The sequence below is a fragment of the Harpia harpyja genome, chromosome 22, assembly GCF_026419915.1.
Source record: "Harpia harpyja isolate bHarHar1 chromosome 22, bHarHar1 primary haplotype, whole genome shotgun sequence".
In the NCBI taxonomy this organism is placed as follows: Eukaryota; Metazoa; Chordata; class Aves; order Accipitriformes; family Accipitridae; genus Harpia; species Harpia harpyja.
Genome location: NC_068961.1, coordinates 17,325,346 through 17,351,133, shown reverse-complemented (window position 1 = coordinate 17,351,133; position 25,788 = coordinate 17,325,346). Strand labels below are relative to the sequence as shown.

Here is a 25,788-nt window from a genome sequence, read left to right as displayed (position 1 = left end):
TAAGTGTGCTGCTGTTTGTGCATTTTCATCCTCACTGTCAATAAACCTTCCTTCTCACCTTGAAATTAAAACAGCCAGCCACTCAAGATAGGGTGAACACCATGAAATTTTATAAAGGAGACATCCTTGAATTTCTTTCAAGATTAAAAAAAAAAAAAAAAAAAAAAGCATTTGATTGAATGATTTGCTTCCATTGCTGCTTCTTTTCCCCTAGCTCAAACATTCAATGGACTGCAGGAATTACACTTCACTGGAAGTGTTAGTACATTTATGTATTGTATAAACAAAGAACAGTCCTCAGACATAAGAAGTTTAACCTTGATCTCGCACAGAAGGACAAAGCTCAGAATCACTGTGGATTGCTACGTTTTACTGCTAATCCCTTGAAACACTGCTACCTACTTTTCAAGGGATTTCACTTTAAACTGTCTATAAAATGCTGAAAATAAAATTGAACTGCTGACCTTCTGTTCCCCAATAGAAAAATCATATATTCGCTTTTTAACTAGAAAGAGGAAGAGATGTTTGTTCAGTTCAAAACCGCATTTATTCCCAACCAAAGCTGTTTAAGGAAAAAGAGTACATTGTCCATTTCTAGACAATGTTCACTTTATAGTCTTAAGCAATTTATCAATTGCTTTACAAAAAAACCCATTCAATCTACCTCATGACAGTAGGAAAATGTGAAAAATACGTATATTAAAACAATTTTTAACTTTCTAGCTCACAGAGCCCTAAGTAACTTAACGGGCCCTGTTCAGACTGTTGCCGTGAGCTTTCCAGTTTACTGTCATTTCAAATACTGAATAAATTCTTGGACTTCTGGATTTCTTTTATCATTTTTTTTATCACCTGGACCAGAACTTTTGTCCAATATAAAAAGGTGCGTGTAGCAGCACAAAAAAAGTATTAAGATGCTTCTCAATTTAACTCTCAGGCACACACAGTTCCACAGATTTTTACCTGAATTTGGAGCTACTGAACATCTATTTGTCATATCTAGGAGACTTTCTCACGGAAAAAGCTACTTTCTAGAAGCAGAGTCTTTGAATAGTACAGGTAAAAATAATCACCGGATGCAAGATAGCATTCTTGATTCTGTGCTTATGTATATAGCCAAAGAGGCAGCTTAAAAGATACAGTGTTAGATTTCATTAAGAAACAGCTAGTACTCTTACATTTATTCCTGTATAAATCTGTACATCTTCCTGAAGAAGATTGGACCACAAGATAGTTACTCGGACAGCTATCCTTTTAATTTCCTGATAGGACATGTACCAAGAGAAAGCACAATTTAAATAAAGAGACACTCTTGGACCTCGTATGAGACATGAGTAAATGCTGCAGCTTCACAAGTCTCTTGTCAGTCAGACTGACTGCTGTGCTAATGCTGTACAACTGGGAAAGTATCAGCCCAGGCAAGAAAGGCCCCAGTCTCCCCCTAAAGTTATCTGTTCTCCTTCCATCTGACAGCTCTTCAGAGTCAAGACAGGAATCCTCTCTTACTGCTCCCAAAACACAAGTGCAGGGAAAACTCTATCCCTCACGCTTTTCCAAATAAAACAGGTTTCAAAACGACCTGTCCTGTAGCTCTTAAAAATGCTTTAAATCTAAAGTCAAGACTGCATTTTTGGTCTGGAATGTTGGCAGCATTCATATATTTCAATCAAATTATTTGTTACGTATCTTCCTCCCATTCAGATGAGGTCCTCTTCTAAAAAATAGTACTTGTGAGTGCTCTGCCACACAACTACAGCAGCCAGCCATTGTTAAATCCTCAGTCGAAGGGGAGGGACGCAAAACCAAGAGAGAAACACCATTCACTGAAGGGGGAAACGGATGAAAGGGGATTTACTGAAACCCTTCTGCCAGCCGTGCTCCAGAGAATGCAGGCTGCTGTAAGCATGTTAGGAAGATGCTCCTTATTCTGAACTCTCACCTTGCTGTTCTGGTGTCAGCTGCTCTAAGACTGCTTACACAGACAACCTAAAAAGTTGTTCCACTACTATTACCCCAACGTGATTTTCCACTGCTGCTCAAAAAGGTAAGCTTCTGAAAGTAAACTTTTACCGGATAAAGACTAGGAATATCTGACTTTTTCCATAGAAACAGTTACCAAAAACCACAAATAAGCAATTAGAAGAGTCTACATTTCTATGAGCAAAATATACATTCAATAGAGACCAACATTGCCTAGCGATGCCGGACTCTTATCTTCCTTTATGCCTACTCTCAGCTCCAGTGCCTGAACAAAACTGAATCTTTCCAAACTCCTCTAAATCTCCTCCTACTGTTTTATCTTCTGCCAGAAACTTCTTCACAGCTCACTTTTCTGAATAAAATCTCCCTGCAATAAACAAATCCGTTCAAAATTAAACATTTGGCTTTGGCTGCTATATCACATTCCCTTTCATACAGAAATGTTATGTACTCTTACACTGGTGAAGATGTTCTATCCTCACATGCACATGGACACATTTTCTTCCTTACTCCCACCAGATAACAATAAAACGCATCAACAAATGTGAAAGGGAATTAATAGTAGCCAAATAATTTCCAAACATGGAGAGAGACTGTGGGGATTAATATCTGTGCTAGAACAAAGACTAAATAAAGGAAAAACAGGTTCAAAACCACAGGTCTGAAATTTGGAAGTTTAGCCACAGAGTTCTCGTTCCTTCTAGATTAATACAAATTTAAAAATTTATATTACAACAGAAGAGAAGCCAATAGTGTTACCAAATCTGCATCAAGCCTCAATGAAAAAGGCTTTTTAAAGAAAATTCATACACAAATATTGGGAGCTGTGGAGCAGTATATGAAAGGAGCAGCAAGTTACAATCACTTGACTCATCAAAAGTAGGAGCAAGTATATAAAAATTCACAGATTACCTCAAGGTGGGGAAGAGAATAGGGAGAAAGGGGAAGACACATGTATCCCCTCTACCCCCAGACCTCAGGGAGAACTTACAGAAGAGATCCCTTTTCCTTTCCTACATCACAGAACCTCTGAATGCTTCGAGTGGCTAATACCAAGCTTTTTTATTTTATTTGTTCCTGTTCTTAAGCTTCTAGTTGAAAATTCAGTTCTGAGGAACAGGTCTGGGACTGAAGTGTTACTTGATGCCTTGTTCCTGCTCCTCTAGTGTGTAGTTAAAAAAAACTCAACCCTGAAATCAAGCTTTAGTTCCATAAAGGTAAGCAGGACTGTGTCATTGCATCAGATGCTGCCCTCACAGTTTTTGTTTCTCTTATTTTTAAGGATTCTGCAGAATTAGTCAGGTACTGACTCAGGATGAAGAGATGCCCAGTCACTACCTACAGGCCAGAATCCCCAGTCTGACCAGTGACCTGCTTAGTGTCGTCATTTTCCTCCGCTCCTCCTAAAGCACAGCCAGCGAGCAAGTCACAACCACCTACTGATGTCTCTGCTGCAACACCTTCTTTGCTGAAAAGTACACAGCAGCAGCCACTCCTCACACCACTGGACATAAGCCCAGCACACATACGGGACACCCCCGTTTTGGCCACACGATGATGTGTTACTAGTTTCACGGGAGAAGGCTTACAGCTCACAGGTCAAGACTTCCTGAAGTTTCAGTAACTTACTGCAGTCAGAAAGTATGTTATAGCAGCCACGCATCCAATGAGTGCCTGAAGTGCAAGTCAGCAGTTGAGAATGCAAGTTTCCATTATCCCTCTGACAGTAAATTCAATTCTCTGAGGAGTACAACTGTCAAAACCTTGCTTAGGAGCTACTTTCAAAACCAGTTTTATAAACATATACACACACACACACACACACACACGAGGTTTGTAGTTCTAGTCAAAACACTTAAGTAAACCCAAGGATGTCACACCCTTTTCTTTTGAGATAAATACTTCAGCTCACCAGGCACCCTGATCTTCATCATCATAAACCAGCACTCTCTCTAGCAATAATGGAACAGACCTTTCCAGATCTTATACAAATCCAGGGCTGGCAGCAAATGCCATTCAGTAATCTTCAGGGAGAACTAAGAAAGGAAAACTAATACTCTGACTGTTTAATCTTGAAAAACAAATTCAGAGATCAAATATGAAGAGAGGTCTAACCCTCGTTCAACAGCATTTTTGGGGCTGGTATGTGATAACTTGAGAACTAATGGTATGAGACAACCCAGCTTATCAGAGAACCTGCCAAGTGACAGACAAAGAACTACTGATTTTGGTGCAAGATGGAGAACTCAAAACCAGCCTCTTGGGAAAATCCGGATCCCCCAACTGCCTGCTGCTGCAGGGAAAGGATCTCTCTGACATCACCCACCGCAGCCAGCTTGCATGAGAGGCAGATATTTAACTTGCATATAGGAACATGTCTGTTCAGATGTCTGTATTTCACATTAAAAAAAATATCAGGCTATGGGTAAATTGTAAAGGTTAGGAGGAAGAGGTGGAACAAGCGGTCGCAAGGAAAAGACATGCTAAAAAGAAACGCAAGCACTCAAACTAGTGAGGAAAAAGAACAGTGTGAGTAGCGATGACAGTAGCAGGGGACCTGCTGGAAGGATTATGCATACAGCTGCTGAATCAAAAAGCAGGAGTAGGATCATTTAAAAGAAAGGGGTTGGCAGGGGGAGAGAGTGATGGAGCAGGTAGAAAATAAGCTGCACAGAGGCTCTATTATGGGGAACAACTAAAAGCAGCTGACACAGACAACAGCCTCCAAAATAAGGAGGGATAAGATGAGAGCTGCAGGGGAACCCTGAAACAAAAGGGTGTGAAAAGAGAGCACAAAGGAAAGCGGGGGTTAAACCCAGGAGACTGCAAGGAGGCTGTGATGTCTTAAAGTGAGACTCTCAAAGTCAGGGAAAGAAAAATAGACGGTAAAACATTTGTATCTGTACACATGGTATTCTATGCTTTGTGTTACTACTGGCTTAAAAAAATAAACAACAGGACAAGCTCATTTTCTCAGTCCTCTCTGCTTAGTACAATTCGAGCTTTGTTACTACAGTGCAAACAGTAATTGTAATCCAAGATTAATTAACCGAATTATTAGAAACAGAATTCCACAGCAAACATACCACACTAACCTTTAAACATTTTCTGTTCTGCGAAATTCACCAATTTCAGCATTTATCCAGAATGCCCGTGGGTAACACACGCAAAACCATTCTCCAGATACGAAACGAGATGAACTGCATGTACAGTCTCTTCCCATGCATTAAAAGGCAGTATTTCAGCAAGCTGAACTGTTTTTTAATACCATAATACATTTGATGTAACACATACCATTTAAATATGATGTTGTATGGAATACGTTAACAGAACTACTGAAAATACACACATTTACGGCTTTAGCTGTATTTCTACTACACACCAATTCCAACACGAACAATAAAGCGTTTAAAGTTCCCTCAAAGCCTCCACACCAGAAGAACTGCCTTCCAGCCATTATCAAATGGAGGAAAAAGCCTTCAACAGATTTTTTTAAGTGACCTACAGCAACGCTGGCTGTGTACCCGCTTCTGCAAAGCACCACCTCAAGCAGCCAGCCCCAAAGAGCTATGGAACAGGGTCGGCACCCCTCAGAAACCCGAGGAGGCATTTGCCACCGGGAGATGACAGCAGCTCCTTTATGGGGCCGTTAGATCTTGGAGTAACCCGGTGACTGTGGCCTCAGCCGCTAATCTGCTTCCTCCTTCGGGAGGGTTTGGGATCCCTGACCTGGCCCTGCACCGATACAGCCCCATCGCACTGCACAGCGCCGGCGCAAGGACTGCTCCCCGTCCCCGCGTCCCAAAAGCCTCAAGCGGACTTTTCCCGACGTACGCCTCCACGTACAACACTCACCTAAGGCATGGCCGCGTTCAGCATCTCGGGATAACCTCCCTGTGATGTAGCTTAACTACGTGAGCTACCCTGAAGAGTTTCTCAAGATCATATTCTTGGCCACATCAGTTGTCCCTCAGAAGTGCAGTGCATATTCAAATCTAACTGAAACTGGTGTAACGCAGGGATATGTTTATTTAGAAGCCACAGAAATACGGGCTCAGTAACCAGTTCTGCCAGTGGCATTCCTCTGAACACTCATCAAGACACCAAGGTTGGTCGCTGAGCGTTCTGTACTCAGTTCACGAATATACTGGGGCACAAGCTTAACCTTAGCCGACTCATATATATCTATTTTATACACACACCTTAACTAATAGCTATATTCATGAGCAACATGCTAGATGCTTTTCAGCAGGCAAAGCTTTTTTTGGCTCAGAAAAACTGACATGCTGGATGAGAAGACAGCCGAAGCCCACACTAGCTATCAAACCACAAAACTACTTCCACCAGGAAAAACGTGGTCATTGTTTTATTTTTACTGAACTGAATTTTCACATATTGATGAAAGCTGTACAGTGTCCTCTGATGAGGACTCCATGGGGATTGCAGTTAAAGTATACTGCAAAGGCCATTTGTGGGCCACAGCAGGTACCATTGATACCCACAAACCTGAGTTGCACCTGAAGCTATCAAAGCTGGAAAAAAATTATAGACAAGTGATTCTTAATAATCTAGCTTTATATTATTAGTAAATAACAGCATGCCTGTATTTTCATGTGAAGAACTACAATTATTACAAAGAGAAATAGAAAAAATGTAAAAAAATCCAAAAAAGAAAGTACTAAAATTATGTAATTCAGGGAAGATCAATTTATTGGGGGGGTGGGGTGGGCTGTATACCTGTGGTTATGGGGGCGTAGGATTGGGATGAAAGTGTTCTTCCCTACTGTCCACAATTACAGGTCAGAAAGTATTCTGCCACTAGCATAGCATAATGGGCAGTATTCTACAAATTCATTTATTATACTAAATGTCTGTAAATATATTTAAGTAATGCTAAAGTTGCATTCGAAGGCTTAAAAGCAACACTTTAGGCACCTGGGATAATTGATGTAATTACAGGAAACATTTTTTTCTTAAGGGAAAGGAATCCAGACATCCACTCAGTACATTCAGTACGTACCTTTCATTCTCTTAATTACTGTCAGAATCAAAATTTCCCATAACTATCTCATACAAAACACTAAGAACAGGGATTGTTTTCCTTGGGTTTAAACTCCTCAAAAATCAACAACTACAAACATGCTGATCCATAGAAAAATACCAAGAACTATTTTGGTACAGCAGACAGTTCCATCAAATTGAAATGTCTGTGGTGCTTTTTCCTTTAAATGAGGAAGATCAGTCTTTCAGAAGCTGCGAGCAGGTCCCCAGTCTCACAACACGAGGAGTGCATTGGCCTCACAGTTGTTCCGAGTACCTTTACAGACTAGGCTTTCCACCAAATGTTGTGGTACTGCAGCCATTGACATCTGATCGCATTTTGGCAGATCTGCTGAGTACTAGGACACTGATAACTTTGCTTGTACCTGTTGCTCCTGATATGTACAGAGGTATCCCTGAAGAACCAAACAGTACATTCCATAAAGGTGTATGAAGTCTCAAAAAATTATACTATTAAAGAACACTTCCCAGATGATTTTATCTAAAAAACAAAAAAGAACTGCTCAAGGCACATATTAATATTGCAATCACTTTTTAAAATATTCTATTATGAAAATACAAGATGAAATTTATTTTTTGATTCAAAGACCGTAAGTGAATGAGGAACAAGTTCAAAAGTACAGAATACCACTACATAAAACATGATGTTCTAAAATACATTAAATGCTTTCTGGATAGTTTCGGATTTGCAACAACTGAATGATTGCAATAAATTGCCAGAACATTAGGCTTCATCTGTAACTTCATACTAATTTAATTGCAGAAATGACAGATCTTTTCTTTTTTAAAAAAGGGTGCTTTCCATATAGTTGTCTTCAGAGAGAGAGAGAGAGAGAGAGAGAAACAAAAACAAACAACTGAAAAAAGCCAGCTTGCCCAGCTAGATAAAAGATGAGCTGGCAGATCTTGACAACCACATACTAATTACACTGTAGTTCTGACTCAACAAAACCCTATAATGACACATTATCATCTGCAGTTCAGTGAAGTTTAAGAATATTTTGAGTGTAATTTGTGAATATTTACTCTGTTGTCAATTGCATTTCATTTTCAAAGGACAAATGGTTTACTATGTTCTGGTTCAACAAAGCATTTCAAGCGTAGACTTTACTGAGCCTACACCTATGCATTCATTTCCTTTCAGGAAAGGCATTAGAATGCTCCCTGTTTTGCAGAATCACATCTTTACCAAGTTGAACATAGTCCATCAGAAACATGCACACAAAGGATGGAAAAAGACATAAAATATTAATACAAAAGTTAGATTTAATTTTGTTACTGAAATTAAGTATTGTCTCATTGGACACAGCAAGTATTCTGGGTACCCATACTTTAAAAGAAGGGGAAAAAAAAAAAAAAAAAAAAAAAAAAAAAGACAGACTCCTACACCCCCTGTCAACTGAGATGTCCAAAGAGTTCTTCCTCTCCTCCCTTCCGTGAGCTATTATCTATTTATTACTTTTTGGGAAGTATAGAAAACCTTCACCTGCTGTAAACACCTTCACTTTGGGCATATTTGGCTCCCCTCCCCCCTTCTTGTGTTAAAGAGTAGAAGAAAAAATTACTCAATAAGCCAAATATCACAGAAATAAGTTCAACAAATAAAGATGACTCTAACTCTATAACTCAGATTCCAAACACCTATTTCCTTGAACAAATAAGTGGATTTTTTTAACAATTATTTTCTCTGAACATTTAACTGAAAACTATTATAAAAGATGACAAGAAAGAGATTCCAAAGATAAAATTCTAAAGACTTTTATATTACACATTTGAACTCAATACAAAATTTGGGACACAGTCAGTAAAATACAAGCTTAATTTTGAGTAGAAATTTTAGTAGAAAAAATAGAATAATTTTACTATGATTAAGTCTACAGTCTGATGAATCATTGGCTATACTCTGATCTGTTGGAAAGGCCAGGGTTATAAATTCGTCCATTACACTTAAAGACATATATCAGACAATTTGAAAATGTAGCGCAAGAGCCAATTCTAGCATCTCAGAGTTTCTATCGTAGTACTTCAGAATTTCCTTGTCAGTTTGAAGGAAACTGAATAATTTGCAAAAACTTATGTAGATGTTATACTTAAGACTGGGTTGCATTTTTAATTCTAACTGGTTCACCTGCACTTTATTAAACAAATTAAGTCTAATTTCAACATTTGATAACACTTCATTGAACAAGTATTTAACAGAACTCACAACAAATATCAAGGCACACAAGGACTTCATACATTGCTTTCCATTTAAAGGCTCCAAAATGTCAATAATGAGCCTTCATAACTTCCTTCTGAAGAAGGTAACATTACTTTTATTTTATAAACAGAGAATTGGAGTAAGAAATAATAAATCCACCTGGTGAAGTAACGAATGAAACTAAGATTCCCAGTTTTCTGTTCCGGTCTGCAGCAACTACAATGCTGAAAGTTCTTTCAGTGTTCTGCCTTTTTGCTTTTATTTTTTGGTACAGTTGTAATGAGGTTTCCTTTTATTAAAAGCTTCTGTTAATAAATCTCTGCTAAGCTACAGAGATAACTACAGTTACTAGAAACAGACAACAGGGTACATGAATTAACAGAAAAAAGATAGCCAGACTCCACCACAAAATGAATCCTATGGAAAACATCAGCTTCATTAGGTTACTTCAGTTCTTCAGAGCCAGCCCAGGAAGATTCTCTATATATACTGAATGCAGTTCTGTTCTACTCCCACAGAAAACCCAAACCTCCTTTCCTCTCAATGCTTTATAAGCTATTACTTAGTTTTTAGATTTCAATCAAAGAATAATATTAAGCCTGCTCCACCACAGGCTATGGATGGCTGCTACTCCTCCATACGTCCCACACCACCACATCCTGCCTACAGCACCTTCAAGGGAACACGTCCCAAGTCAAAGCAGTAGGTAAAGGGAGACAGGAGCCAAAAAGCAGTGGTAGCAATATCTGGTGCTTAATTAATAGTCTGAGCATATCCTTTTTTCTTGTCTTTTTCTGCAAGTAGGAGCTAAAACTGATTTGTCTCAGATCACTGAAGGAAAAAGACTTGCTATTTAATCATCCATCCAGCAGTTCAAAAAAAAAAAAAAGTCACAAGTACTACACTGCACAGAAGCAAAAACCAAGCAATACATCCAGTTCACTCATCATCTTTATTTACGAAAATAACCACTGAACTTGAACCACTCACCTTTGGCACACTGTTAAAAGGATCCAGGCAGTAAAAGGCAGGACTCTCCAACAAAGTTATGTACACCACTATCTGAAACAACAAACAACACTTATTTTAGTTTCAGCACTAAACTTAGAAGACCTTCAGCTAGGTAATTTAGTTTTCATACTACCAAGGTCTCCTCAGATATGCTGAAGAGCAGGCAGAATGGCTCCAACTTGAGCCACCTGTTCAGCATAAGTAGAATCCATCTTCATACTTTTCTCCATGTGAATACACAGACAATCAAAACCATCTAGGAAAGAAAGTAACTACAAATCCAGCCATCACAGTACAGAGATAAACCAGTCAAAAAATGGAATTAAAAATTCAGTCCAGTTTTAGAAAGATTATGTTTTAAAAAGCACCATTATTTACTGTTTCCTTCACTTTTACATTAGTCAGTTTAACTTGCCCATACTTCCTAAGAAAAGAGAAATGCTGTTGCACATGGAAACCTGAGGTACATCAGCAAAAGCATAGCCAGCAGTTCTGGGGACATGACTATTTCCACCCAGGAGGCAGTCACACGCAGTTGGATGTGCAATCCAGCTGGATTACTATCGTGTCTAATAGCGATACTGACCCGACAAGAAAGCTCTGACAGAGGCGGTGAAACTGGGCACAGGGCTGGAGAACTCCGTTAAGGGAAATTCTGGCTGGATGTAAAGAAGCCACGAGGGTGGCTAAGCACAGCCACATGCCCCCTGAGAAGTGAGGGACCTTCCTCCTGGGAAAGTCTCAAATTCTCCAGGACATGGCCCCAGCCTTAGCCCTGCCAGGAGCTGGACGGCACAAGCCTCCAGCAGTCCCTCCCAGCATCCATTCTTCTGTTCAGTATTCCTAGCCACAAAAGTAACCTTTCAGAAGGGACTTCAAAGTCTTTAAACATTTGTTTCTGTTTTTTAATGACGCTTCTAACTCCATAGGATGTCTGACAAATTCAAGGAGAGTAAACCCATTAAGATCCAATTCAAAGAGAAGGAAAAAATTCTGAGCGTCTTCCTGCGCTGCAGCCCCTAGCTCGTAAGGACGATATATTACAACTCCTACTCAACCTGAGGCCACTCATGCACAAATGTTTCTGTTCAAAGTCTTCTCTGAACAGATTCCAACCAGTTGCCACTCTACAAAAGCATCCTATGAAGAAATTCAATTAAAAAGAGCAATTCATCCAATGATCCCATGCATCATAATGAAGGGGGGGGGGGGGGAAGTATATTGACAAAGGTATTATAAACACCTTACACAGATGTTTAAAAGTGAGATTTAGACTTCCACCCATTAATAAGTGGAGTAACAGAACTACTAAAACCACAGTTTGACAAACATTTAAGCATAAACATATTGTTAGGGGATAAAGCACGAGCGAATCCCTGCCCCTCAGCTCCCCAGCAGCTGCAAGGGAAGCCAGAGCATTGCTAGCCCTTCTGAAAAACATACAAGGAAAAAAAAAAAAATAAACAGAGGAAGGCAAGTCATGAGGCAGTGTTATTCAACCAGAAGAGCCTCCTGATCCAGTCCATCACCTGAACGAAGATATGCCTGTGAAAGCAGAGGACAGACGGGACTGGAAGGTGACCTACCCCCTTCTCCTCTGCCAGGCTGCCGGCTGGAACGCCTGCTGCCCCACCGCCCGACCTGGGTTTCAGCTTTCTGCAGACACAGACCATGGGCAACCACACTTTGCTATATCAATTTTCCTACCCAGTTACAGACCTTAACTGTGTTCTCGCTGAAAACTGCTCTGTATTTGAAATTATAGGACAGATAAAGTAAATGGGAAAGATACTTTAACAAATGAAGCAACATTAAAACCCAGAAGCAGGGCAGATCTATTTTCCTACTGGGTGAGTATTTTGTAGTACATGTTTTCCTCCTGTCAATAATGCAAGAACATTTTTAATAATAAGGGGAAAAAATGAGAAAATAAAAGTCACTTCACTTTTTGTTACAAGATCTTCGGAACAGAACTATCTTTCCCCTTCCTACCTCACAAATCATCTACTGCCCATTACCACCCACCACTGAAGTACTGTACCAAGCTTCTGATTTTGTTTGGGGTTTTTTTTGTTTTGTTTTTTTCCTTAAAGAAAAAAACAACACCTCTCTCAATTACTGCTTCCACCTTCACAAATGCACGTTTGCATATAGAACTTGGGTTTGAAAGTGAGCTGAAAAACAGTACTGTTAATCATCAATACCTGAAAAACTAACCTCGTATGTGTTAGTCAACTGGAGATGAAATTGGGCAAAATAAAGTCCAAATTCCATCTAAACACGAGTCGTGTTTATCTCAATATAACAATGCTAAGTTCCTTCTGTACAGCAAGAATGGTTTTTACTTTTGCAGTTCAATTAACATACATTAAAAGTAGCTCAGAACATTAATGGTGATAGTGCAGAGTCAAAGGAAGAAGACGCACAAGAAAACCTCATTCCTATCAACACTTTGATTGAAATGAAACTCTGCTAATCTAACGCGCTAACGAGCGCAAGATGCAAGACTGGTCTCTGTCCTCTCTGGGCTCAATTCCATTGCATTATGACCTCCTTTTCTATTTTTCTCCTGGTAAAAATCTTCACTTTGCTATGGAAGAGCCAGAGGAAGTTTTTTGCTAAGAGTCACACTGAGAGTGACTTCCCCAGCAGAGTAACCAATTTCCATCACACCCCCCCACGGCCCAAAGCTTTGCCTGCAAAACGTCATGACTTGCAGAGTGACTCAAACTCAGGATGGAAACCTGAACCGCAAATAATTCGCTTGTACTTTAAATATGTTCCTTGAAACAATCTTTCAGTTACAGAAGTTTAAGATCTTTCTTCTCAAAGGGCAGTAAATGGAAACAGTGGTTAGGGTTTGGGACTATCGCTCCCAGGCAAAGGGTTTGCACCGTAGGTGGGTTTTTCTGGTTCTGCTGCTGTGTCCTACCAGCCAGGGCTCTAGACAGCTGTATTTGATAGCAAAGCCAGGCTGGGGAATGAATAGTTAGACTTTGAGAGTATAAAATGCTCTCCATCAGCCTTCAAAAGCCTTGAGGCACACATGGCAAACACTTAACGTCCACCCAAAAGACAAACTGGCATAACATAAGAAAACTTGGGAAATGAAGTCAACAACTTTTTTGAAAGGCTGTAAGGCAAACGGAGGCACAGAGCTGGGCAGTCATGTCCCATGGTATCACCAGCGCCCATCACTTCAGTACCATTTAGTGTGATGTCCATTTGTCATTATCTCAATCTTAATAACAATACTACCGCAGTAACGTCAGCCCTGCTGCATCCAAAATGCCACGGTTCCTTACCACTCACAACTGCCTTCAGATCCTACGCTTACCGTGAGCCCAGAGCAGAGGAACAGAAGACGACAAGGAACAGGAATGGCAGAGTACAGGAATTGGATGAACATGTGATTACAAACATGCAAGGCAGAAAGACAAATTTGTCTATGTCTGAACAGCAACCTCAGTCACTCTCGTTTGTTTTCTCCATCAAGGCCTTCCGAACACAAGGACTATAACACATCCCACAGTGAAAAGCACTTTTGAATAGTCAGAAATAAAAGTTTGAACTTGATGCTTGCCGACAAGCACCAGAAGATAAATATCAGTAACATCTAATATAATAAGCACTTTAACTGTATAATCTTTAAAGATTACAACCTTAAGAATAAATTAGCAGTCTTGTAATGATTACAAGTAACATCCAAAGTTATTAACCACCTTTCCTTTCACTAATAGCTCTAATGTGCCCCATTTTCTTTATCCCCATGGCTAAAATCCAGATTCAGCCTTACAATGACTATTTCAATGACAATTCTCTCAGGCTCTCTTCCCAACACCCAACCACCTCCTATTTAAATTCTGACATGAAATAGCTAAAAAAATCTCTTTGATACTTAATATGCTAATACACAAGAATGACCCGACCATAAACCGGTATTGCACAGAGTGGGAATTTCAACTCCAATGGTAAGGCATTCAAGTGACTTCGATAACTATGATAAAATTCAACAATTGACATATTACTGGTGACCTTCTGGATAACAAGTGAAAAGCATCACATTAATACAAATTCTTCTCTGGAGAAGATCATGCTGGCAATCTGCCAGTTCATTACACCATCTAGCTCCACTCCCAACATTAAATATTGTCTTCCTTTGTAATTGCCTGAAATACACTGGAGCAATTGCAGGTAACCACTTTGGGCTATTAAAGTATTCCATTAAGACTTCTCCATTAGGCAGATATTTCAAATGAAGTTACATCAAAATAGGCTATGTTCAAAATATTTTAACTATGCAGACAATTGGGCAAGCACAATCCAGTTCCACGGAGCAGCAGACAGATCAGCCTAAGCACTCAAAAGCTCAGTGCCTGAATTTGCTTAAAGGAAAAAGAAATCCACCAAGTTTATTCAGGACTCTAGTATATGCTTAGTATTTTAACCTCCTAGTCATATATATCCTCATCAAACTCACTTAATATTACCTTCTCCTAAAGCTAAGAAAATGGTAATGTTAAAATACCCAAGTATTCTTTAACTTGGGTAAGTCAAGGCATCCATTGAATACTACATTTTAAAAACTAATGAAACACTGGCAGGAAACAGAAAGCAAAACTGGATTCGCATTGTACTTAAGGTTTCAAAAAGGCAGCAAACTGCAATGTTGCATTACAATGGGTATAACATTCTGAAAACAAACAAAAAAATTAAAATCCTTTCATGCTATATACTCTACACAACTACGCTTTTCTTCTCTTAAGATTGCGGTTCCTTAACCGCAAGGAAGCAAGTGAAATGGGGCACAAGAACAGGTTCGCTGCCTTGCATGCAGAAAAGACTGCCAGATTCTTAAAATGCTGGAAAAGATTTAAGCCTGTATGCCAGCTGTGAAAACGAGCCTAGCTCCTGAAGCAAAGACGAACTTCTGTGTTTAAATAGGCTTTTTTTAAGCGGTCCAGGTCTGGAGCCATCACCAGAGGCTGTAAGAGCTAGCCTACAAAATTCAGGTCTCTTCTGAACAGTGCACGGGCAGGAGGTTGTGTATCTTCTCTGTGCTCCTACCTGGCATGCGAGCTGTAGTACACCTCCTGACCACGCTGTCTGTATCAAAGAGGAAGCGATTAGACATGTATCATTGCTCACTCAAACAACTTTTTTTTTTTTTTTTTTTTTTTTTAAACAAACATATACTTGGAGGGAGAGGTAGGGAGAAGAATGCAGCTAGAGAAAGTGTGCAATGGCTCACACTTTAACGACATGCAATGAAAGAGGCTATGCTGACCTACATTACCCTTCAACTCCTGCAGTCAAATGCACATCCCCTGGAGACTCTGGTGTATACACGATACGTTTATCAAAAAACAAGAACATTTTTTATGTCTACTTGCACAACCACCAACTCCCAATCTACTCATGAAACACAAGTAGTTGATTGCCTAAATAATATCAACATTTAAAATAAATATTGTATTTCAGAAACCAACTTCCATTGTCAGCTTCCTCTGTAGTTGCAATCCAAATACATGCATGACTAGCATCTTTTTAAACTGGAAATAATGAGGAGAGTTACATCTGTTAGTGACTGCATCTGCTAAGAATTCTACTATATATATTGTACAGATTTACATTACTTTCTTAAGAGGAGTCACATGCTTCTTACATTCTCTCAGCTAGAAGTTTCCCCCAAAAGTCTGAGCTATTAAAAAACCTAATACTGATACCAAATTACTACCTAAACTCACTGTGATATGCAAATTTTTTAATTCTTGGCTTAAGCAGGATTTTCCATCTTGATACTTACTGATACTGACTTAATTCAAATTAGATTATGCTGAGCTGCAAACACTTCCAGGGCAGTCCCTGAATGAGAAAAAGAAAAAACCCACAAAGCAGAGCAGAGAAATAGTGAATGGGAAGCCAGGAAGCCTCCCCCCCAGCAAGGGGGACAAACTCTTTGAGAGGACATGTAATATTGCAGTCTCAAAAATAAACAAAAAACCCACACACCTGTTTTTCAGACTGATAATCAAGCATCAAAATAAATGCAAGCTGTGTCCAGTCTCCAAAAGCTGAAGGAGGCTCACAACAAAGGTACTGTGCCACCAAAATAGCCCCGGGTTTTTTAAGCATTTGTATTCAAGGGCCATCTGTGAAAGGTGAAGTAGTTCAAACTCCATTTTGTCTCAATTCCCCTATTTTTTCTTTACAATACAGAATAGGAACTCACAATCTTCTAATTTTCCTTATTTAAGGGTTTACCAGCTGGCTATGTAAGCGCACACATAAATATCCCTAAAGCCCACATAGGAGAAGCAACAAAGGTCTGTCTTGATTTATGCTTAGGACAGCTCTAAGCACCTCAAGAACCCTTACAAATGTATGCTGAAAGACCTGAATTACCAATTATAATTGCAGATAGATAAGCAGAAACGGAACTATACTTACCAAGGCTGTTCTTAAACTTTGTCTCACATTATCTTTAAGGAAAGGAAAGGATTAGACTTCAACCTTATGTAGTGCTTAACTAAGCAAGCTTCTCAGGCCATGGTTTGAACATGAGATAATTATTTTGGTTTCCTTAGCAGGATACCTTGTTATTCAAATTACAGATTTCATTTTTAGAAACATCCTAGCATTTATAGTTGGATAACTTTCTTCAGCACTTTAGAAATTAGTATTTTGTATATACAGTTTAATAATGCATTCCAGTGGAACTTTAGCCTTTTTCTGATTGATACTTTATTGTTTGTAAAAACTGCACAATGACAGTCTTTTCCATTAAGTAAAATCAGCTCAGAATCTTTGAGGACCCAAGTGGTTAACAACTCATCAGCCCAAGCAGCTCCTTCACAAATCTATTTTTCCTATTGCATCTTTGCCATTAAAATGTTTTACATAAAGACATATACGACCCACCAAACCATATCAGTTCTTCCAAACCTCTCTACTAGAGTCAGAGCTTTTAATTCAGTACTTGTGAATTTCAGGGCTGTGAAAGATGACTACAAACAGCTTATTAATATACTCTTTACAGTAATCTAGTAATCTGCACGTGTAAATTACTGAAAATGCACACCCCCACTGGAAAAGAAGTGAAAACCACAGATTCCGATGAATTAGCTACCACAGAAGGATGCAACACTAACTCACTCACAGAGAAACACTAGGCAGAGATGCCTGGTTACTACTCTTGGCTAGGGAGACTAATGTTTAAAATAAGCAAATAAATCTCACATCTACACAGTTAGAGAAGATTTGCTTTGGAGTGAGATGTAACAGAAAACGGGCTGTAACAGGGGCTACAGATCACTAATACAGTAGAGTCAAGTAAGGCAGACTTAGCCCACTGGCAATTCAAAGTTAAAGGCTGGCTGCAATCCTTACTAGAGCTCCTGTTCTGGTAAATTAATCATTCTTTCTTAGTCCAAAGAAAATCTTTCCTATGCGTACATTCAACACAGCATTGTCTGAATTTGAAATAAAAGTGCCACTACTGTCTCAGTGCTAAAATATAAGGATAAGATGATTTTAAGAGGGCTAAGTCAAGGTCCATGGTTGTCTTTGAAACCACCAGGCAGATAGAAGGAGTTGGAGGAAATGCACAGAGCAGATCCTGACTGACGTCTTCAAGGAAAACATTGTCAGAAACTTCTTGATAACTCTCAAACTGCCAAGTGGCAACTTGATACGTTACGCCAATAGAACAAGACCTGGTGTGGGCACTCCCCGCCTGCTGTAAAAGCTGTCATCGCCAACAGCTGCAGCGATCACTCCCTGCGCCCGAGCCTGTTTGCTCAGGGTGTTTCTGGGTTTTACCCTGCCTCCAGGTGCACAGCCACCGGGTACATAAAGATGCTGTAGGCATTACTGTCCAAGTAGAGGAATCTTATTCTGAAGAGTATGCAAGCTCTGCCCTATTCCGTTCAGGCAAACTGCATCTGTAGTACTGTCAGCATAAATGAGAGCCATTTCATATCGAAGGGATGGTAGAAAGAAGTCCAGGCATCTTGGCCCTCAGGTGAAGAAATCTATAATGACTTCAGCTGAGGGAGCAAGTTGAAAAAAATCTCTCCCAACCACCACCAGCAGAAAGAGTAGATAGATTTACTGTTTACTCAAACTTGGTATTTCATTTACAGTGTTGAAAAGCACAGGGCTGCAAACTCACACAAACATAAACTGGAACCCATTAGTAAAATTGAGGGAGGGGAAAAAAGCAACGACCACAACACAAAATCCCTTACTAAAACTGGAATATGCTCAAATAGTACCTGGTGTTAGTATTCAGTAATGCACTGATGGAAATGGTCTTCCCTGGGAGGAGCAAGACATTTTTGTCCCAACATATTTGTATATCAAAGGCTGTGAAAAACCGGCATTCCAGATTTAAAGTTTTTCTGAGTCTCCTCTGATGACCCCACTGAAGAAAAACAACAAGCTTCATGCAGTTCAAGTACAAAACTACCACAACGAGGGGTTCACAACTAAGACCCAAAGGTAAGGGGAAGACAAACACTTAGAACTTGGAAGCGGCTTTGGCTCCTGCAGGACTTGGTAGGTAGTAGACGCTAGTCAGTGACGTGTGGTACCGTGACTGTCCTCTTTGGACGTGGCAGGATGGCAGTCCCTAAAGTCAGCACCTTCAATGTGCAGGTCGAAACGAAACTGCTAGGTTCCTCAGACCCACAAAAAGGAACCAATGCCTGAGTTGCCAGGATTGCTACTTCCCAAGAACAGAGAGTCCCCCAAAACACCTCCTTTTTCTTCCAAGTTAATCACCAGAAACTGTTGAAGCAGTTTTTGCCTGAACTGCCCCAGAAACTTTGCTTTGGGTTGACAACAAGAAGCGAAATGTTAACACAGGTTTGGTTCCACAACAGCATACAGCAGCCCTAGCCACAGGCGCTGCTATTATTGCTGTTTGAAAGATAACTAGATATTCCAAAATCTCGTAATACCCAAATAAAATTTGGCAACAGCCTACCTTCTGAGGTTTTCAGCACTGATTTTCTCCCTTTCATGTCTTGTACACATTTGATGGTGTCTTATTCTACTCATTTTAATCACGCCAATTCAGTGGCAGACTACAAATGAAAATGCAATAGAAACATTGCAGGCCCTGTAACAATAGTCAAAACAAAGATTTCCTATGGCAGCTGTCAAATTAATGACATCTCCAAAGCTATCTAAATACAGTATCTGGGCAGAAATCCAATTATGTCAATTCTTTCTGAATACCCCAAAAGAGAGTCCTACTGGGGTTAGAAGTGGAAATAATTTTAAGTGCAGATTAGCTACATAAGCAGCTCCACACTTGAAACCAGAACAGGGGAACAAAATCCTAAAGGCATGACATTTATCTGGACACAAAGGAGAGGGGAAAAAGAACTGTTACACATCTGGCAAAAGGTCAAAGCCAATTATCTTGTCGAAATTTGCCCCCCAAGATAATAGTTTCCAGGTTCACTTCTTCGAAAAAAGATGTATTGACTCCAGTAATTAAAAAGATTTCTGTTTACATCCTCCACTACCGCTTTGGTTTTTCCAAAACTTCTTTTTCCCAACAAAATATTAACAGCAGTAGTAGAACATGCCAACTTCCTAGAAGCACGAACTAAATTTATCTAAAACCTACACAAAAGAAAATAATATTCTCCCTCACTTAAATATTAGGCAGCAGTGACAAATGGTATTCAGGGCTTTTAATTCAAGAGTATGATTTCTTGCTGCTTTTGCTGCTTTCCTTAAACCATTGTAACCACTGGTTTCCCTTTTGCCTTGGAAGTGTCTGTGTAACTGCTTAATTATGTGGCAAATTCAGTTTGCTGAACCTTGCCACAAGATTCTGCTTATTTGTGGTTTTAAAACAAGACAACGATCAAGGTGGGGGGAAAAATACCCTTTTAATTCAACAAAGAAAAGAATACAAGGATTGTTATTTTCTTTCTTTGCAGGCATATTAAAGTAACTGCTTTTGACGCTGCAGATAAATTTATCTGTTTTTTAAATGAAACTATTCAAGAGACTGCTACAAAACTGAAGAAAAAACTGCACGTGCCAAATAACTGAAGTAATATATATTGGTTAGTAACAACATTCTAACTAGAAATGTTTATCTCTATTACGAATAGATAAATAAACCTTTAAATAAATATAAGTGAATGATGATAAAAAATAGCAGGCTCAGACAAGTTTCTAACCCCGATCTGTCCGTATACTGGAGAGAACACTTTCAAAGGTAAGGATATAACTCACTGTACACATATTGTGAGTGCTTCTGCTATCAACACACTATCAAATTCTGGAGAGAGTAAAGCATTCATTATGAATGGGCCTATATTTAGGATTACACATTCCAGGCTGTGCTTCTTACACCAAGACTCACACAGTTAGAGGTGGGGGTTTTTTGTTGCTGTTGGGTTGTTGTGGGTTTTTTTTTTTTTTTCCTGAGCACAGTCATTAGGGATATTCAGAAAAGTCTGAAAATAAGAAGCATTTTTGGCCTAGAGCGTACAGCTAATTCAAAGAGAAATTCAAAGAAAAGGGTAATATGCAAATGCAGGGTTGCACTCCAGAACTCCAGGTAGCCTTAATTCAAAGCAGTACCAATGAAGACCAGCTACCATCTTCACCCGCTCAGTGCATTCAATCTCAAAATCATTTCTAGAGGCATGCACAGAGATCCCTTTGCAAGCCAGCAATTTTGGACATTACCAGTTTGGACCAAATTCAAATCAGTAACCCACCACATTTTCTGATGTTAAAGCATAACTTAAAATATCAGACAAAATAATTTTAACTAAACCTGATAATAATATACTTTACTGTGAGTGTTTTCTTACAGTGAAAATACAGTTTATTTAAAATAGCTTCCAATTGAACCATGCAGTCAACGAGGCTGCCAGAAACGTTCTGGCAAAGCCTAGAACAAATTTCTTCAGCTTCTTTTTTTTTTTTTTTTTTTTAAGTTTAAGAATATATACAAGGAATCCATTTGTTGCCAGTTCTTTATTAGAAGAGATTTCATTTTTGCATTTGCTCTCTGGAACGCACCAAACACAGTACCATGAATCCTCCTTTATGTCACACAGGCACTGCAAATCCAATTACTACTCTATTAGGTCTCATTTAAATCCCATACGGTATGACAATAAACTAAACGAAATGAGCATCAGCACGTTTTTCAACCATCTTTACAGTATGACATAGATGGCAATCACAGCTTAATAAAATTTCATTTACAAGGAAGGTAGCTCTGCATTTTCTCTTTCTCTGCCAGGCGTTTCAGGGATACTTGGGAAATGCTGCTTCTTCCCACCCTCCCTTGAAGAAGCCAGTTGGCCTTCGCTATTTCATACTTCTCAAACACCTGAGCCTTCTGCTTGTAGCACTGAAGTTTGTCCTGGTGCTCAATGATTAAAGCACATGCAAACCCTACCAACCACCACCTAGTGAATTCAACATTTACTCCCAAAGGTGTCACAGTTGGGTTGGTTTTTTGGTTTTTTTTTTTTTGGGGGGGGGGGGGGGTTAAATTTCCCAGGCAAGGAACCCTTTGACACAGGGTAACATCAGGTTGGGAAGCAGGGAGGGGAGAGTGAAAGAAAACCCCACCAACCTGAAGGGTACTAAAAAGATGATGGCATTTTTCAGTAAGCTCTCATCCTATCTGGATACAAAAAAACCTATCATTGCTAAATATTGCAAAGTAAATTTGCACAACTTTCAGAAGCTCTGAATACCTCACCACTTCAGTGGAGTTAATTTATGCATATATTATAATCATGTCCCCTCTACCTTCATTACAATATTTCCCAAGCTTGTGTCACTACCCAGTGACTACTGTTTACAGACGTCCAGGACTGGCCTTTCTTTTGGGAATGCAAAAAAACCCAAAGAAAACAAACAAAAAAATCCCTCATTTGTAGTAAGCAGTTGCCGCAGTGAAAGCTTTCTCTGAAGGATGCATAAGAGCCTTGTTGAATAGCTGTTTCTTAATAGCTGACCCGACTAAATCATCTTCCTCGTGCAAGCTAGAAATCAAAATGTCATGCTGACATTTAAACACATGGTCTGTTGTTAAAAGCACAAAAGCCAGGAAAACATATGCTGTCCACTTTCAAACATACTCCCCAGACACTTTGTTGCTAGGACAGAAAGGTTCAAAGTTTCAACAACTTCAAATATTTCAGTCATCCCATTAAACAAATTTATTTATAATTTTATTAATTTTTGTCCTTTACGTGCCTACTACCAATAGTCAGTAAAACCATGAGAAATAGGTAAGTTCCAGGTTGAGGGAGAGAGGATGTTGATGGGGGGAAGGGAGAGTAATTAAGTCATTTCAAGGTTTGTGCTCCAATTCTGCAATTAGAATGGGAAGATTTGGGCCAGAGCTTTCTCTGTGCGGAGATTATAAAGACAGTAACATTACTGATTTTGTTTTTTCCCTTTTGCTAGAAAAGGAATCAAAAGGCAGAGGCATTTTTCCATGCATATTACTCAATCACATGGTCTTTTCTAGTGTATTTCCATGGGCTGCGTCTGCATGCTCTTTAAAACGCCTCCACCAGTGCTTTGTCTATCTTTTGCTCACATTTAAGTCTTCCCCGTTTATCTTCATCTTGTATCTAAAACCATGAGCAGGCCACATTAGGGAACAACAAAAGCCAAAGACCACAGACCCTGAATTAACTCTGCCTGCAACTTTGAGCAATATAACAGACCTTAAGGAACATAAGCTTCGCTTACAAAAATACGAAGATGCCAGCTTCATGATCCAAATGTCTTTGCCTGAAAATTAAGCTAAAAGTATCATCTCTTAGTTTTTAAAGCTAATAAAGAACTGAAAACACTAAATTGTACTTGTAAAATTAAACAAAATTCTGGTTTACCTTCAAGGAGGTGGAACGATTTCTCCTCCTTTCTACAGGATTTTAATCATATTTGCTTTCATTGTATTTCACCATTCCTTTCAGTAGGTTATGGTGGCAAATACGGTTCCTACAACAAGAACTTATCCTCTAGGGAAGTTACACCTCTCGAGCTGCAAAAGAGCACAAACATCCCACATGCTTCAGAACACAAAGCCTACTTCCATGAAACCTAAGAGTAACAGTCTCAGAAACCCACTGTTGATTGCTAAAGCATACACACAATTTTTCTTCAAAAAATCAGTTACAGCAACCTTCCATTTAAATCAGCGATATCACAGATGCCACAAATGCTTTCTTCTTGACAAATATAAAGTAACAGTTCCCAGTAAAAATGAAGAATTTTCAAAACTGGAGCCTAAATACAGACTACGAACATATCAAGTGCTTAAATTATAGCTACTGTATTTTTAGAAGCACTAGGTACCTTAAGAAAGCAGTTCAACAAGCTTCAAGTTCTTAGCACATTTGACATATGGTAGCAAAAAAATTACAGAAAAAAATAAATAAATAAGTCCAGGAACAGACATCCTGTGCAAACAGGATTCAAAATTCTGGTGATGGTCCAACAGTCAGAAATAAACATACCACAGTGAAGCAATACCAAGGACAAAAAGCATGATGCATCATCTAGTACTGGTCCTGCCCCTTATGGGGTACACCATTAATTCATTCCTTTGCCAAAAAATGATTCTCACCTTACATTTTCCTAACTTGTAGCAACTTCACATGTGTAAGCTTACTTGTTTGACTACAATTACCTTACCCTTCCTGCTGATGACGGGCATTAATGAGCTCAAGGAGGGTCAATCAATATTCAGCATTTCAAAATACACATGGAACAAAGCAACTTGGGTCTACTTATTTTTATTACAGATTACTGTCTCACTTTGTGAGACGCCAAGGGAAACAGAGGACAGGAAAAAAAGCGACCCTCCAGAGCACATACCAACCAAAATGCCCTAGCATGGGCTTCTATGCCTATTACTAATCACTAATGCAGTTCTGAAGAACAGAGTGCTGCACTTATAAACTGCAAAGCTAAATGTTACACACTTTGCATAACTTATGTTTCAGAAGCCAATTTTGTCTTTGCCACCTAAAAAAGCTGGCTGGCTTCACCACAGAAACATGACTCCTCTTTTCTGCAGAATACAACCTGATGGGAGCTTCAAATGAGCACACTGGGTCTGAGAACCAAACTCAAAGCCGTCACAGAGCGAAAACGCCTCCTGTTTGAATAAAGCTTCAGATTCTTGCAGGAAGGATCACCTCAAAGGAGGGTGGTATTGTTTCTTCTTCCAGCCTTTTAATATACCCACAGGCAAAAAACTTCTCTTTCCCATCAGTGCTCTCCCCAGAGCTGCGAGGCAGGAGGACTGCCTGGACCTGCTACTTGAAGAAGAGTTACGCTGGCAAGCAGAAGAGTAGGTAATCTGACATAAACACCAGCTTTAAGAAGTTCTTGGCACATGTTACTCAGTCAAATTTATGATGTCAAATTAAAGAATGAGCCATCAGACTAATACACACACGTCCGCAAACTCTGAAGGCATCTTGTGTACCTATACAAAAGCTTTACTGGAAAACAGAATGAGACTGTGGGGTCCTCAAAAATCAACCACAGGACTTCTGTAATTCTCCGCAGGGCAGGATTTCCCCCACAACTCGAAAGACTGAGTCAGGCTAATTACCACCAAATGTTACGAAACAATTCTTCCCTAAAAAAAAAAAAAACAACCAAAAACACCACCCAAAACAAAACAAAAAACCACCCCACACATCTATGGTTTCAAAGAAAACTTGCAGAACTAAAAGTATGTGTAAATTGATGGCCTGAGGACAGCATGAGTTCTGCTTCAGGTCTACAGAGCTTCTCCAAACAGTACCAACATGTAAACGAGAGTACAAATCTACCAGGGATATATCCTGGTTGCTAGACCACACTATCGCATCTTCATTACTGCCATTACCTGCAATATCTAGATTAAAGCTTGGATGGGCATACAATCACAACTTAATTTTATTGCAGAAAGATCTGCCAAATTGCCCCTCACTGGTGTCTTCAAAAGGAGAGCTTGGATAGCAGATGTAGTCTTTTAGTAAGCAGCTGGTAAAGACTCCATGCCTTGCGTACAATACGGAGCGGGAGGCTGGTGTGATAACTCACATGAGAAGGTTGAGCACTGCAAAAGCAGAGGAATAAACAGGACAAGAGCAGCCAAAACGTAAGAGGAAAAACACAGAGAGATGCAGAAAGATTTTACGCAATTAGCAATTCCCTGCACAGACAGGGAAGGAAAAATACACACACAAGAGCTATGCAGAGTTTAGTTTTCTTAATTAAGCTGACGACAAACCATTAGTTATAACAGTTTTTTTAAAGTATTCAGAACAATTTGACAGAAAACAAGGGTTGGCTGGTAATAGCCTAGGTGCAGACATCCTTTCTGATACACTGAAATTTCAGAGAGAATAAATTTAAGGAAATTTATAAACAATAAAGGAAACAGACCATCTACACTGAGTACACACCAAAAGATCTCAGGTTTTAGTTAAGGTTTTGTATTTGACAGCTTAAACTCTAATCCTGAAAAC

The 25,788-nt window shown here is 39.4% G+C and overlaps 1 protein-coding gene across 2 annotated transcripts in view; it reads right to left on the bottom strand.

Annotated features, from left to right (window-relative positions):
- The window catches only part of NCK2 (NCK adaptor protein 2), an 88,471-nt gene that overhangs the window by 44,585 nt on the left and 18,098 nt on the right, over positions 1-25,788 (bottom strand). For both annotated transcript variants that reach the window (XM_052773851.1, XM_052773852.1), the window contains exon 2: positions 10,232-10,303. The gene's annotated coding sequence lies outside the window, so the exon portion shown is untranslated. The remainder of the gene's footprint in view (positions 1-10,231; positions 10,304-25,788) is intronic.